Source organism: Molothrus aeneus, chromosome Z (genome assembly GCF_037042795.1).
Source record: "Molothrus aeneus isolate 106 chromosome Z, BPBGC_Maene_1.0, whole genome shotgun sequence".
Classification (NCBI taxonomy): Eukaryota; Metazoa; Chordata; class Aves; order Passeriformes; family Icteridae; genus Molothrus; species Molothrus aeneus.
Window position 1 is genome coordinate 73,667,036 of NC_089680.1, and position 17,109 is coordinate 73,684,144.

Genomic DNA, 17,109 nt, shown 5'->3' on the forward strand with positions numbered 1-17,109 from the left:
GAAAGACCAGGGAGGACCATGAACACAATTCCAGGCTGACAGTTGTGCTGACTGCAAGTGACCATTGAAATTACTGATGCATCTGGAAAAATATTTTATACTCAGCTTTTGATCATTTTACTTTCCCTTTTCCCCATACCCAAGCTTACTCCTGATTTCAGGCAGCTGGCATCAAAGAACCCATTACAGGCAGAGGGAATAAAAGCATGGCATTGAAAATGGCTTGAATATTACCATCCAAAGCTCATTTCCCTTGTCACCAAGTCTTGTCTTTGTCTTCAAGACCATGTCCATATCTGCCCATGTTTGCTTTCCTGGCTGCCACACTCACAAGGACAGTTCATTTTAGGGACAGAAAGGAAGGAAGCTCTTTCTCAAACATCAGAGCCGACATCTGTAAAACAACTGTGTCCCTTTTTGGGAATGACTGGATTGTGATGGTTATGGATCCCCAGTTAGGGACTGTTGGAAAAGCCTTTGTATGAACCATGAAAGGAATCCCATCAGGTGTTATAGCGGACTCCAATATGTCCAACAGCCTTTCCATATCTTAAAAAGACATTGATAACAGCCTCTGCAGTGGAGATACCAGATTTGACTGATCCCTTTGCCCTGTTCACACATGAGTGCCTTGGCCTTGCACAGTAACTCCATATTTATCTCAAAGTTTGGGAATGCAGGAAAGAACCCTGTGGAAAAGAGAATTATTCTTAGAAGAACAGCTAAGAAAACATGGTCTCCAAGGGGTGGCCAGTGCACCTGAGAGCAGGAGCCACCACAGTCCTGATTGATAGAATAGGAGTGAAAGTAAACGGGAAAAAAATGTCAGTTTATGTGCCACACATGGGTATGTCTGGTGTAGAGCAAAAAGGAGCTCACTGGTTTTCCTAAAGTAACGGGGGCTACTCCTGGAACAAAAGATGTGGTGCTAAGGACAGCCACTGTCTTGAACCCTGCTGTACTCCTCAATCTTTCTGCAAGGAATCAGCATCTCCAATCAAACAGGGACAGCTTTGGGAGCATCCAGTTCCCTGCTGAAGCAGCAATAATGCACTGCAAAGCTCAGCAGTTCAGACAAGCCAAGGAGACTGATGAGCAGACCAAACTGCTAAAGAGGTGGCAGAACAAAGCATCTGCTTGGCAATTCTTTCCAAAGCTGTGAGCCTTTCCAAATCAGACACAGAACACCACAATGAAAACAATCATTCAGCAAAATCCTTAAATGTCTGATTTAGTCTTTAAGTGTCATGCATATCAACAAATCAACAAGTTAGAGTGCCTCAAGCAATAATGACATAAAGTAGAGAAGACAAAGAAACCCATTGGGGTATTGAAGGTACAGGAGACAATTTGGAAAGGCAGCTCCTTAGTGTTAGGCTGACAAGGACGGTGACAGCTGAAATGTAAACTCTGCTTATAGATCAATGCACAGTTTTACAAAAGACTGCCCTTCGGGATCCCAAAACAGGGAAGTACTGCCAGATATTAATGACAAGGACAATTTTCTGTGTTAATAAAAAGTACATATAAATACTTATTGGGTTTAGGGGACACATTTTCTGCATGGCCAGAGGCTTTTCCTTGTCACATCAACAAAGCTAGAGAAATACCTCCAGTCAAAAATCAGTAGTACTCTGATTAAGGATTCCTTTTGGAATGCCAGCAGATTAGGATTCTCATTTCATAGCTGAAAGTGTACAAAATGTATGCAAAACACTCCCAGTTAAATGAGACCTACTCTGCCCATGGAGGTCTTATCCCAGCATCAAGACTTAGAGAACAAATCAGAGTCAAAAGAGAGAAATTAGTAAAATTTTCCAGGAAACTTCAATAAGGTGGGCAAAAGTGCTTCCCCTGCCACTGCTGAGGATCAGAATTCCAGTGGCTTTTAAAGAAAAAGTCATCCCATGTGAAACGCTCTATGGAAGACCTTACCAAGTTCCTATCCCTTCTAGATAGAGGCAGTCATGTGATAGGAAATGATAATTGAAGTCCTTTTTTACCATCTTGGTGAAAAGTGCTCTCATCTCTGCTGAAACTTTGGGTATGAGCATCCCTGATGACTTTGGATGCCCTGGTACATCCTCATCAACCAGGGGACAGTGTCTATGTCAGAAAGCACAGCAACAAGGCACTTAAAGAAAAGTGGAAAGGACCATTTGAAGTGTTCCCAAGCACTCCTGCAGCAATAAAAGGGGATGGGACCAGGACATTGATACACCTGCCCCCTAGGGAAGCCAGCCCCAACACACAGGGAACTGGAGGGGAAAATAGAAACAGCCGAGAACATGAAGATTAGACTTGTAAAAGCATGGAAATATAACTTTTTTATGATGTGTAGAATTAGTTAGAAGAAATTCCATAAAAGGAAAGATCAATCATGAAGGGGTCACCATGAAAAATCCTCATTCTCAGCTCACCCTTTGGCCAGCAGCACTCTTGCTTGCTCTGTCAACCAGCAGCAGCCCCCAGGCCAACTGGAGGCTCCCTCTCGGGGTCTCTCGCTGGTCAGAGTGACCCCAAGAAGAGTTAGAAAGTCTCTTTTCCCTGCCCGGCGGTCGAAGAAGGAGTCAGAGCTCCTCATTTCTCATTCTCAAGGTTGTTTATTGTATCTTATCTATAAAATTCTTTCTCCTGTCCTGCTGAGGTCCACTCAGCAAGACAGTCCAAGGCACTCTGCCTGCACCTGGGCGGTGTTATCTTTTTATACTAAAAACTACGTGTACAATATTTACAATTACTTTCCAATATTGATCATCTAGGTTAGACAGTGAGCTTCTACTCTAAACCGATCTAAAAGTGCCAACATCACAGCAGAAGTTGGAGGCCAAGAAGAAGGAGAAAGGCTAGACACGCCCAGATTCCTCCATCTTGCCCCCTGAACCCCCATTCTAAAAACCCCAAAAATCCATTTTTCTACCCTGTGATAAATTCACTCTCCTTCTACTTTAACTTTGGTGGCTTGTAATTCTTCATACAAGGTTGGTAATGGTTTTTTCCAAGAGCTAAATGAAAGGCACAGGGGTCTTGGGCTCTGGGCCAAGGTCTCTGAGCCCCCTGACAGGGTCTCCAGTCCTCCAGAGCAGCCAGAGGAATTTCCTGGGTTCCCACAGTTCCCCAGCACAATTCACCCCATGTCCCCCATGGCAGCATTCCTGGGACTGCTGCACTGCAGAGCTGTAGGAGCAACCCCTGCCCCAGGCAAAAATGGACCCAAATTTCCACGTTTAAGAGGTGACATTTTGTTGAACTTCACTTGAAGGAGAACAGAAGGGCAACGATGGCTCAGCTGTTCAATCACAAAACACCTCAAGGTCTCTCACGTATGAGGGCTCAACACCATTGCATGGAAACAATTCAGGAATTGGTAGCATACTCTCCAAGGAAGAAAGAAGCATTCACAGTCCTAATGAGTCTTCCCAAATGTTATCCTCCTTCAATTTCCTGTTTTTTCCCAAAAGAGGTTATGGCTTTGCTGATAACTGGTCTACCATTTCAGCTAAATAAATAAATGGCAGGAAACTTAGGAAAAGGACTTGACTTCAAAGTCCCTGTGGGAATCCACAAAATCAGAAGGTTTTGGGGAAAGCTGCAAAAGGCAGGCCTCAGATACAGCAGAACTGTGAGTAGAGCTAAAGCAGCAGTCATGAGATGGGTCAGCAGAAAAATTATTTAAACTGTAGAAAAAGCAAGGGCAAATACAACAATGGCCTGTGTATTAATGCTTGTCTGAAAAGCTCTCCAAGTTGCAGAAAGCTTATCTAGCAAGATATTAGGAAGATTAAAGCTTAATAAAGGAGCTCTGTGCGTTGTGTTTTAAGGCTTACAAGTGGGTATTGTATTCCAAATAAGCAAGCATTGTTTTAACCAAAGGCACGTGTGCTTATGGTGATTGGCTAGAACTACTGTCAATATGCTTTTGCTTTGTGTGATTGGTCAAGAAGCTTATAAAGTAAGTTGTAACATTAAGTATTCTGGCCTGCTGCCTGGAATGTGAGCTGCCAGCATCTTCCCATTGTCATAATCCTGTAATGAGATTGATACTGAAAAATAAAACAGCTGGAGGCACTTTCCACAGCAGCCCCGTCCTGTTCGTGTCTGTGAACAGGCCTCCTTGCCGGCGTCAGTCCCCATAGGTCTGTGCAGGAACCAACATCTGTGTCTCTCTAGAAAGGCTGGTTGAGACAGAGCAGTTTAAAATATGTAAAGAAATGGACAGCATTTCCATAGGGACACTTGAACCTAATTTTTCTTTTAAAACCCATTGAAGCACCTTGTCTCCAACACTTCTCCAACTGTTTTACAAAACTCTTGCAAAGATCTGAATATTCCTTGGCTCACTGACAAGGTGAGGTTATGATTTACAAGCAGTCCTGAGAGCTACTTCAGCTGAGACCTTAGAGCAGCCCATGTGCACTCGTCTGTAACCCTCCGGAACAAGGTGATTGTGGGAGGGAGTTGTACAAACCTCTACACCTTCCACCACTTCAGGCAAAGAAATTAACAAGAAAGGTCGGAAAACAGGCTTCTTCTAATCATAAAGAATTTCCATTTGCTGCAAGCTTTTCTTAAAATGTGCACCACTTCACAGTAGAGGCAGCGGGCTAACACCCTCTACTGACAAAACTCTTTCAGTGGGCAAACCTAAGTCTTGAAGAGAAGAATTGACCAGAAGAACGACACTCTGAATATGACATGAGTGACAACAAGAGAAGGAGTTAAAAATAAAGCAACTTCTTTATTACTACAGTTCAATGCTAACTTCTATAATCCTAGAGGAACTAACCCTATGTTTTTAACAAATAATTATCTCCTCATTGATAAGTTGAAGAATCCTAAAACAACTAATCTTCTTCTTTTAAAATAAAAAAGCCGGAGTTCAGAGATTTTCCCTTGCTGATGCAGACGACCGGTGCCAGCACTCCTCTTGCTGCTGGCCAAATTCAGACACTCATTGCTCAATGTGGATCAGCTTCTTGTGGAGGTACTGGCACCTGCTCTTCATCTCAGAGTAGCTGGGACTACCCTGGGAAGGAGAAATCAAAAGAAAATTAGGGCATGCCAACATTTCTGCAGAGTTTAGAATTTCATGATCTTTGCTTTAAAAGAGCCTGGAGGCACACTCAGAGGTTACCAAGCCTGGCCAGTTTGTTTTATTCATGTAAAACAGTACAAATACTCTCAGTTTGACATTTGAGCTATTTTTCTCCGTGAGCCACCACCCTTCTGGGAAGTTTGCAAAACTGAGGCTGTTGTAATACAGACCTAAACCAAACGCTAGACAAGTCTGAAACCACAACAAAAACAGCAACAACCCAAGACACATCTGCTCCTAAGGAGGCCAAAACACATTAATGCCTAAAGCCACTGACAGAAGTCAAACCTTCTTCAATCCTTTCTCCCTCAAATCAACAAAGTGTGGTTTATCAAGCTTATGATACAAATCCAAGATGAAGTGCCAATGAGAATAATAGATGCCACTTCCCAACACTCTCACACCAATGCTTCAGTTCCACTGGGCCTGAAGACCTGGTTCTTTTTGGATCACAAAATCTCCCTCCCCAAGGGAATAAACAATTTAAACCATCCTGATATTAATATTTACAAGCAGTAAATCTTTAACAAGTTGGAATTCAGTACCAGGACTGAAAACAACTTGTGCCAAAGATGCATCCCAGGCTACATGCACATGACTGGCGTGCAGGATAAGTTTGAAAAGAAAACTACAGATGCCTTTCAACATTTTGCGAGTCACCTGAGAAGCAGTAGCCTGCACTGCTGCCTTCTGCCCAGTGACATTTGCTGGCAAGAGCCCCAGCACAGGCCTGACTGCACTGCTCCCCTGCAGGGCCAGCCTTGCCCTCAGCCTTGCACGGAGCATCCCTGGCTGTATCCAGTGTGACCCAGGGCCCTGCCGCGCCTGCTCCAAAGGCCGCAGCTGCCCCAGAGCCCAGAGCTGCAGGAGGCCTGACTGCCCTTGCCAACATCCCTGCTCTGACACAGGCTGGGAGCAATTTCCAGTCTTTTGTACCACACACACACACACTTCTCCCTCCCCTCCTGCACTGCACATTTGATGAGGGGATGCAGCACCACTGCTGCAGCTGAGCCTGTGCAACTGCACTGCAGGAAGGGAGGGCCCGTCCGGGCCTAACCCACCTCGGTGTCCATCTCAGCACTTCCCCCCACCTGGCCCACCTCCTCCTTTATTCTTTCTATCTCCCTAGTTCACATTTACTTCTAAATAACATCTGTAGTATTAACTCTGAAATATGGTCTTGCTTGCACCTTAATTCATACAGAGGCTTCTCTTAAAAATCAAGTTTTACTCCACTGGTATCCACACTGGAGTTAGGAAAAGCAGCACATTAATACCTTCATTGAAATCCAAGGGACACTACAGCTTCAGCCTCCCCAGCTCTCTTCACATCTTTTTGTACATGGTAGTCGTCTGCACACAAGGGCTGGCATTCTAGAACTCCAAATTTGTCTTTTTCTTGAAACCTTAAGGGTGCAGGGGAAATGGAGCCCAGACTTGGAGACAGGTCAGAAGTAGAATGGGATGTCAAAGGCAGCAGCCAGGAAGAAGAGTGGCCACCAGCTGCTGCCTGGACGTAACTGGGCTACTGCTCCATCCTTTGCTTCTTGCTCCTCACAGGACTGGTCAAGCCAGAAGCCTGAGGCCGTTTCTGCAACAACAGCAAAATAATTCATTCATCTATGATCAGGATCAGCTTTGGCTCCCATTCTGGAGAAGCAGCATTTGGGAACTGGCAAAGGATGAAAATACATCATTTTTAATTCAAACTAGCTGTCAAACGTGGATGACCTGCAGGAAAATATCTGCTCTGCTACATTCCTACTGTCTCATCTTAGGACTTAGCAAGTCCTTCTCCACGTCTACTGCTAAAAGGCTTTGGGAAGTAGACACTGCCTTCAGCAGCTCCAGCAAAGCCTCCCCAAAATGGGGATGCCCAGTAAGTTTTGTCTACGTCCCAACTACTGCTTGCACACACCAGAAAAAGACTCAGCTTTTGCTGTCTCACACCCACATGATTTATTAAAGAGGAACCTGGCTGTTTTAGAGTTTTATGTGTTAAAAAGAAGATTATTGCATCACTATTATAACCCAGCAGTACAGGGTGTGATGATTGATTGTGAATTCTCATCAGGATGAACACAGACGGCAGCCACATGTCAAGAAACCCTTGTGCTTTTAGGTACAGCTGTCTTAAATCCAGCAGGCTCCCCATTCTGCAGACTCAAAAGCTGTTGGCTAACAAGCCCTTCCATTTGTACAAGAGAGTTTCACAAGTGGTTCCCAACAAGCCCTTACTGTTGCTCAGGGCCCTTTACTCATCTCTCAGCTCCTCCCAAGGAGCTTCTCAAAGGTGCTGCCTCACAAGGCACAGCACACGGCCACAAGCTCCCCACAAGCACAGCAAAGCTCAGGGCCAAGGATGGAGCAGAACAGGACAGCCATGCTGTGCCCAGGCACAGGGAGGGAGGAGAGAAATTAAGGCAGAGCAGGGAGGGAGGGAATATCACCATTCTGTAGATCCTGTGCTTTGTCCAGCCATGTGGATAGTGCAGAGCTGGGGTCAACAATGAGAGGGACAAAGAAACAGAGGGAGAAGGGAGAAGGGAGTGAGAGGGCCCCATCTGCCTCAGCCTCGTGCAGCCTCCAATGCACAGGAGATTTTTTTTATGCAGTTCTGTCACACATGAAGAGCCAGCCCTTGGAGCCCTTCTCCAGGGAATGAGTTGAGGCTGGGGACTGAGCTCAAGTCTCCAGGCAGAGCAGAAAGTTGGCTCAGAACAATGCTGCTCCACTCCTGCAGGATCCTCTCTTCTTGTCACACCCTCCCTGTCACAGCACTCAGAATGTCTGAGGCAAAAGATGCTTAGGCCTGCTCCTGCACATTCCATCACAGCTTTTACACCACCAGCAAGTCTGATGAAATTTACTCTACAGTCCAGAATGTTAAAAATGCACAAAATACCTGAGCAGGTCTTACTGGAGCATCTCTCTCAGAAGGCCCTGGTGATGTTGCTTGGCTGCGGCTGGTGAGGTTGTGAGATGGAGCTGATTTTCTGTATGGATGGTCCAATATTTCATGTTACAAGGCCTAAATATCAACTGTCATAGTTGTTTCCTTGTATAGAAAACAGAGTCCTTCAGTGTCAGGTCTCAAGGAAACAGCATGAAGCTGCGTTGAGGGAGCTTTAGGCAGGATATCAGGAAAATATTTGTGCCCCAGAGGGTGCTTGAGCCCTGCAACAGGCTCTCCAGGCCAGTGGCCACTGCACCAAGAGCTCAAGAAGAGTTTGGACAACACTCTTGGGCACAGGGTGTGATGCCTCTGGTGTCCTGTGCAGGGCCAGGAGTTGGATTCCATCACCCTGATGGGCCTCTGCTGGGGCAGCATATTCTAAGAATCCCGGCTTCATTCCCCTGGGCTTTTTCTGAAAAGGCTCTTTTCCTTCCCCAAAAGACTGAACTTACCTAGAAAGTATCAACTTCAAATTCTCTCTATCGATTTTACTGTAGCCAGGCCAATCAGTCTGAAGGGTTTGGAACAGATGTTCCTTCAGACTGAAGGAATTATCCCTTGCATTCAGGTTGCCTACCTACAGGCTGACATTCAGGAAAACAAATGTTCATTCCACCTCTATGCAAACTACAGCAATCTAAAGGAGCTACTTCAGCTGGGATGGCAGAACATGGCTCTCATTATATTGGGAATGTCTTCAGGGTGAAAAAGCCCTGCCACTGCCTGGGCAAACCCAGCAACAAACTGCCCAGGTTCAGGGAATGAGTTCTCAAAAGTCACTGTGGGATCAACTGAATCTGCATCCACATTGAATTTGAGTTCTTTGACTAGGTTCCACAATGCTTTTTCTTAGCCATGGAGGAAATAATCCTATTTAATATAATAATGCTTGCATAATTCACAAACCGCCTAAGTCTATGGGGCTTTTTTAAATAGGAAAGAAGGAGTTACTGCATCTTTCCATGGTTATTCCTCTTACGAAAGCCTATCAGAAAGAAAAAGCAGTGGAACTTAACTCGAAGGAGAATTGGAAAAGCCTCTAATTTGAACAGGTGAGGAAGTAGTACAATTATGAACAGCAGAACAGCATGATGGAAGAATTGCTGGCACAGGCTCCAAGATCTCACCTGCTGAAGGATCTTTCCAAGGGAATCCTTGTCCTTTGGCCTGACTCCATCTCTCTGCAGCCGAGCAAGCAACTCTGGCTCCTTGTAATCCCTCAGGGCAAGTAAATGAATCACCCTGTCCCTGTAGGGCCGGCCGTAAACAGCAGCACAGCCGCTCCAGTCGATGTCTGCAAGCCTCACAGGCATCATCCTCTTCTTCTCAGGCACAGGCCCTGAATTGTTTTCTTGGGCTCCTCTCACCTCTGCTTTTTCTCCTAAAGGGAGGGAAAACCAGAAACAAACAGTTCAAACTGGACGTCTGGAGAAGACAAAGATGTTGGGACAAAACGATGTACCAAGGCTGTTGAACCTCTGATGGTTTGGCATTCACAGGTCTATAAGAATCCAAATAGTAAAGAAATAAAAAGAAACAGTCATTACAAGCTGGTAAAGGAGTGATACTGGATGGGAGCTTTTTGTGAAAAATTCCTTTTATGCATGTTGCTTTTATACAATTTCCCCAGTTTGTAAGCTCAAGCATGGAGCTGTGTCAACAATGACATGGACAGTGGGATTAAATGCACTCTCAGCAAGTTTGCCAACACCAGAGTCCTGGGATGCCATCCAGAGAGACGAGGACAAGCTTGGGAACTGGGACCCTGGGAACCTCATCAGATTCAGGCAGGGCAAGTGCAAAGTGCTGCATCTTTGAGTTTGTGACATGCCCTGGCACCAGAGACAGGCTTGGGGATGAAGGTGGGGAGGACTTGGAGGTGCCGGTGGATGAGAGGCTGGATAAGACTAAAGAATCATACAAATATCCAGTAAAAATTAAATGGAAGCATACGTAAAAGTGGTCCCTCTCTTTAATCCCCTTGGCACTTGGATTGTGTGACTCCTTTTCTGCCTGTGCTCTCTGCTCATCTCTTTGGCTTTGATCATGGCAAGCATTTTATAAAAGCGTGGGATGTTTGACAGCCTGTTTAATCCTCTTTTCTCACCTTTGGATTTGGGAGTCTTCCCCTGCACCCTGGCAGACACTGGGAATCCAGAATGTGTCTGAATTCCACTTTTTTGTTTTTCTTCAGGGGTGGAGGTTGAAAAGGAGCTGACACTTGGAGGCAGGTTCAAAGTTGAGCAGGATGTGGAAGGCAGGTCCAAGGAAGAAGGAGCATGGCCACCAGCTGCTGGCTGGACATCACTGGGCTCTTGGTCAATCCTCTGCTTCTTGCTCATCACAGGATGGAGAAAGTCAAAAGCCAGAGGTCGTTTCTGCAAAGATGATCCCAATTAGTTTTGCTCCCATTCTGAAAACACAGCATTTCTGAACTGGCAATGGCTGGAAAAATACCTTTCTTACCTAAAAAGACCTGCAATATGAGGAGCTGCTGCAGCTAAAAATGTTCTCTATTTCATTCCTACTTCCTCCCCTGAGTATTCAGTAAGTCTTTCTCCTGCTCTGTGGCTCACAGGCTTTGGGAGAAACACACTCCCTTCAGCACTCTGTCAAAGGCTTCCCCAAAACGGGGAGCTCAGGTTGGTTTTATCTTGCTCCCTGTTTCTGCCTAGACTCGCGAGGAACACACTCAGCTCTTGCTGTCACACACCCACACCATTCCCTAAAGCTGCCCCAAGAAGCCGCCAGTGGCTGCCGGTCACAGCGTGTCCAGAGCAGAGATGATAACAACAGAGAGAAGGGGAAGGCAGAGCTGTGTCCTCCCTCCTCTGTTTAAAGGGAATTCTTTAAGGTATAGAAAATAAATCTTTTATGCAGCATTTTCCAAGATACTTTCAAAGGGTTTGCCTTGCCCTCTTGTGTTGCTAAGAAAACAGGCCATGTCTTGATTTTAAGCCTGACAAGTCCAAGGCATTCCCTCATGACTCAAGAGTTCCCTCCTCAGCCATGGAACAAAAATGGGGGCCTAAGTGCTGCTTAGGAGAGAAAAACAAGTTTCCTACAAAAGCCTCACTCCTGGAATTTGTCCTTATTCCTGACTTCCCTAAGATTTCTCTTCAAACAGTAGCACTGGCGTGTCCATGCATGTTTCAAGTACTAGAGCTGCCATATCATCAAGAAACCCGCACAGACACGGCCAGGAACCAAAACCATGTCCACATCTTGTCCTTAGCAGAGTTCCCTATGCACCATGAGAAACAAGGCATGTGTGCAAGCTTGTTGCAGGCTTTGACATTGCAACCATCTTGAAAAGCATAGAGGAATCCCATTAGAAGTGCATGCTCCAGGTTCATATGATATAAAGACAACAGTACTGCTTCACATCACAGCTTGGACATCAAGAGCAAGTGGGATAAAACAGCAGACATGGGGGAGAAGGTTTAAAATATTCACAAAATACCTGAGCAGTTCTGGGTGGAGGATCTCTTTCAGAAGGTCCCAGAGATGGTGTCGGGCTGGTACTGGTGGCATTCTGAGACGCAGCTGGTTTTCTGTAAGCATGGTCCAATATTTCACATTACAAGGAAAAAATATCAACTGTCATGGCTCTTCCCTCATAGGTAAAACAGACCTTCATTTCCCCAGAGGGTTTTCTGAAATGCTTGTTGTCCTGAATGAACTTACTGAGAAAGGGTCACCTCCAATGTCTGACTATCCCTTTCACTGTAGCCAGGCCAATCTTCCTGAATGTCTTTAAAGAAATGTTCCTTCAGACTGAAAGAATCCTCATTTGCATCCAGGTTGGCTACCTAAGGACAGACATTTCAAACATACATGTTCATTACACCTGAAGGCAGACTACACATGTAAGACTGGTACTGCAAAGCTACAGCAAAGCTGAAAAGGAAATCACACACCAGATTTCCAGGACTTTTGTTCAATGTGAAGAACAGAGCAGCTGACATGTAAGAGGCAACAAGATTTAACAGGCGTGGTCCATTTGGGCTGTAGAAATTTGGATGTAAGTAAATGCCTAACTGCTGTAAGCAAGGAGGAAATGGACACTGTGAAAACCTCTCCCTGCACCAGGGATCCAGGAGTTTTGGTCTTTAACACAGCTTTGAGAGTCAAAGTACACTATGCCAGAAGTCTCAGTCTTCCCCATTTGAAATACAGGGAGAGGCCATGTTTTTCCTTTCTGTTTCCTTTTCTTTTGAGTAGGACATGAAGAACATCATCTCCACAGGCAAATCCCTATTTTTCCACCCTCAGGAGGACTCCGGCTGCCCTCTTGTTTCACCCAGCTGCATTGCCATGGCAGAGCACAGCCTGGGCCTCGAACAGGGCACGTTTTCACCATCCCATGTCACACCACAGGATGCTGGCATTTGTCTCTGCAAACAGAAGTGCTTCTCTTTCTCAAGGGCTTGCTCAGAGGAAGCTTCAGCTTTCTATGGAACACTTGTATGAGATAATCTGCCTAGAGCTACACTTCAACAGTTTAAAAGTAACCAAGATACCCAGAATCACAAATTCACTTCCTAAAAGCAGAGCTAAGGCTTTGTTGGAAGAAGGAAGGCTGGGAGTATAAGAGCTCAGCAAATTCACCCAACTGGTTTTTCATCTATAGCCAAAACCAACACCACCTCCCTTTGAAGTTGAGAAAAAGGTGAATAACAGTTTTCAGGATGAAGTGCTGTTCACACAGGCCTTTCAGAATGCAAACCAGTACCTTGAGGCAGTTCACACTGCAAACAAGAAAATACTCCTTCAAAATCTCCTTAAACATTGACATAAAGAAAGAGAAAGGTAAAATTTTTTTCACCTCTTACCCTCTAAGGAGCTGAGCTTTGAAATCCTAGCATCACTTCTTTCATAGCTAAAAAGGCAATATTGCCACTTTAGATGCTACTTAAGGCTTGCATAATTCAGCAACAGCCTACAGGGATGGGGAGTATTGAAAAAGGAAGGAAACAGCCACTGCATCCTGCAATCAATGTCAATTGTGTGAATGATAAAGAAATAAGGACATCAAGTGATAAAGAAAACCATCAGAACTAAAAGGACAACAGGAAAAGTCACTGAATAATAATAGGGTTCCAAGGAAGCTGAAGACTCGATCCACACAACAGCAAAGAACCCCTGTGCTCAAAGCTGGGCCACCACCTCTATCATGGGGGATTTGCCTGGAACACCCTTCCCTGGAAGGCAATCCCCACGGATCCCAGCAGAAGCCAGGTACCATTGAGAGGCCACCAACTCCATTCAAGTGAAATGCTGCCCTATGCAGCTACCAAAATTCTCTCCTCTGAAACTTGTCCCAGGATATTTTAAGGAGCTCAGCTAAGTGTTTCACCCAGTTGAGAGTTTCACCCTGTCAAGTTACTCCATGAAGCAGTTAAACAGTGCAAGGAGAAGCGTGAGGATTAAAAAAAGGCATGAGAAGCAACAGCATTACAAGAATGTATCATTGCCAGCCATTCTAGAAAAACAACAACAATGCCTCCGAAGTTTGGAAGGTTTCTTTCTTTCCTCACATGGACTTGCCGTAGGGGAGAAACTGGGTCAAGCTGATGGAAAAATGTAAACAGGGAGCATTTCCTAAGCATCTCCTTAATTTCTGATTGAAACCCTGAAGTAAGACAGCTAAGAGGTAGCATTGCCAGCATCAACTCCAGGATCTCACCTCCTGAAGGATTTTTCCAAGGGATTCCTTGTCCTTTTCCACAATTCCCTCTCTCTCTAAGTGAGAAAGTAGCTCTGCCTTCTTGTAATTCTTCAGAGCCAGTAAATGAATCAGCCGGTCTCTGATGGGATGTTGAGAAACAGTCCTGAAAGGTCTCTGGAAGAATTTGGCAGGGTTCATGGGCATCGTTCTCTTCCTCTCAGGAGCAAGGTCTGGAGAGCTGTGTGGGGCTCTCCTGAGCTCGGGAATTTTCACTTCAGTAAAGGAAAAACAGAGGAACAATTGTCAAATGGGGGGTTGGGAAACGGCAAGGAAGTTGATTCAAAAGGATGTACTGAGACTCTTGAAACTCTGTTTGTTCAGCATTTATGGATCAGCAAAGATCCAAACAGTAAAGCATTAGGAAGCAACAGTCATTAAAAATACCTGTAAAGGAATAATATTGGAGGGGTGGTATTTATGAAGAATTACTTTTATGCATGCTGCTTTGATATGATTTCCCAATTTGTAAGCCCAAGCATTGGCTATGTCAAGAATGACATGGACAGTGGGATTAAATGCACCCTCAGCAAATTTGCCAACACCAGAGGCCTGGGATGCCATCCAGAGGGACGTGGAAAACCTTGGCCAGTAGGGCCCTGGGAACCTCATCAGGTTCAACCAGGGCAAGAGCAAAGTGCTGCGTCTTTGGGGCTGGGACATGCCCTGGCACCCAGGCACGCTTGGGGATGAAGGTGGGGAGGACTTGGAGGTGCTGCTGGATCAGAGGCTGGGCATGAGCTGGCAAGGTGTGCTGGCAGCCCAGAAAGGCAACCGTGTCCTGGCTGCATCAGGGGAAGCATGGCCAGCAGGTTGAGGGAGGGGATATGACACACCAGGCACTGTTCTGAAACAGGAACTCATGCTCCATGGCTGATGGAGACTTCATGAGTACTGCTGAGAAATCCAGGAGCTTTGTCTCTTCCATGCCACACACAGAGACTGACCTTTCTTGACACGCTCCTTCAATCTGTCAATGTAGGTCCAACTTTTAATGCCTTTCTCCACTTGCTGTTCCTTGGACCATGCCTCTCTCAGTTTGGCCTGCAAACCTAATTGCACAAATATCACACACTTCAATTCCATAGAACAGTGTAAACGTGCCAGTTCTAGAGTGAAGGCACTACTAATGTTTTGAGAAGTTCAATCCCATGGAGATACAGAAACTTCCCACAGCATTCAAGCAAAACACCTCCTAAAATCATACCCCTGAATGACTGCTAACAAAAAGTACCTGAAACCATGACCAAAGATGAAGATGAAAATGAGGTAAGAGTTCTTCACCCAGAGAGTGGTCAGGCATTGGGAAAGGCTCCCCACAACTTAGTGGGCTCACGGCACCAAGTCCAGCAGAGCTCAGGAAGCATTTGGACAAGGACCACAGGTACCTGGTGGGATTCTTGGGGACAGAGCTGCACTTGCATATCCTTGTGGATCCCTTTCAAACTCCCATATTCTCTGATTCTGTGTAAAAGCTCAGTCCCTAACTGGTCCTTTATGGAGCATGTTGCAAAGGCACCCTGTACCCTACCAGCAACCAGACCTGTCTCACCTGAATTTCTCTGTGCCAGCCCAAAGCAGATGTGGTACCAAATTCCACAACTGACTCTCTAATGCCAGTCCTCACACCCCAGGTATTCAATCTTAAATATTCCCTTAGGATCCATGTAGACCACCACCAAGAATCACACAAATCATCACTCACATGTGAACCCAATGAATGTCCCCAATGAGAAATTCAGAAGTTGAGTTTTGTCTCTCCAAAAGCCACCATGATGCTGCCTTAAAATGCTGTGCACTAGGCTAAGGCAGAGCAAGAGCTGCACTTGCAGGGGCAGGGATGTCCCTGCAGGCAGGTGACTGCAGCCACAGCCAGGTGAGAGCCTGTTTTGCTCAGGGCAGCTGGCAGGACCTGGCTCAGCTCACTGCTGCAGGCAGCACCACTGAGTGCCTGGAAGGGGAATGTGCACCTCGTGTCTGCCTGGAGCCAGGCTCCTGGGGGAAACAGCACTCAGAACAGATTAATACAAATGGCACCTCCTAAGCACATTGTGCTTTGAGGGGAATGTTGGAATCCGTGGGCAAGATGACATCAATATCTTCCTTTCAATTTCCTTGAAAAAACCCAACACGGAATTTTGGGAAACTTATTAATGACCCAGACAAAATATTAAATCAGGCATGGTTTTCCATATTGACCTTATGAAATTCTCTAAGCCACTTCCTCAAGGTCATTTTCTTTCAATTTCCCAATTAGATTTAATGGGTAATGACAGTGCCTAGGTGTTGCAAACCCAAAATCTTAGCTACCAAGACTGTGAATGTAAGTGCATAAGGTGGTCCAAACCTTGACCTCCATGCTCCAAATTCCAACCCATCAAGCAGTATGGGAACAAGGAAGGACTGGCAAGCTTTCTCAGGGGAAAACAAACCAGGGGCTAAGTACTGGGACAAGAGACTGCAAGGCTGACCGAGGCCAAACCACCTCCAGCTGAGAGCCCTGAACACAAGAGATCCCCTTTCCAATGAAAATGCTGCAAAAATGAATTACCAAGTTGAAAATCTTACAGGCATTGAGCAAAATATGAAAGGCAGCCATACCTCCAAGTGGGTTGTACAACTTGACAACCTGCACATTTCCATCGTGTGACTCCCCGCTGGCATTTTGCTAAAATGAGAAAGAAATTTTCTGTAAAATCTTCAGCTGACTCTCCATTACTGCTGATTAACTAGGCCCGCCATTTTCAACAAGAGCTGCATTTGCAAAGGTTTGCTGACACATCACCAAAAAGGGCTGCTTTGACACAGTTCTGCCTTTGAAAGCAGCCAGCTACAAAATGGCCCTGAGAGAGCCACCCTCACTTAGCTTCTAATGCAGCCAGGCCTTCAAGTAGCAAGTCCTCCTTTCCCAATTGCTGGAAATTTATAAGCACAAGCTCCCCTTGAAATCAAGTGCCTGAGTACAAGTGAAATGGCCAATGCTAAGGAAAAAATTCAGAGAGGCTCAGAAAGAGATCTGAAATTCAGGGCAGCACCTGACACTGGGATTTATTTGCTACTAAGGAGGCACATCCAGGAGTCAGCTCCAGGAACAACTTCAACTGCAAAAAGATGAATTTCAACAGTCACAGACAACAAAACCCTTTATCTTTTCCTCAGCTCTCGATGCAGTTATTTCAATAGATGTATAATAGTTTATCCTAAGTTATAGGAAATAATTCATCCTAAGTTAGTCAGAGGTTACAAAATTTGGGTGCCTGGCTGAACTCATCAGATAGTACAGTATGTGACATATTCCATTGGAACTCAAAAATCACAAATGTCTGT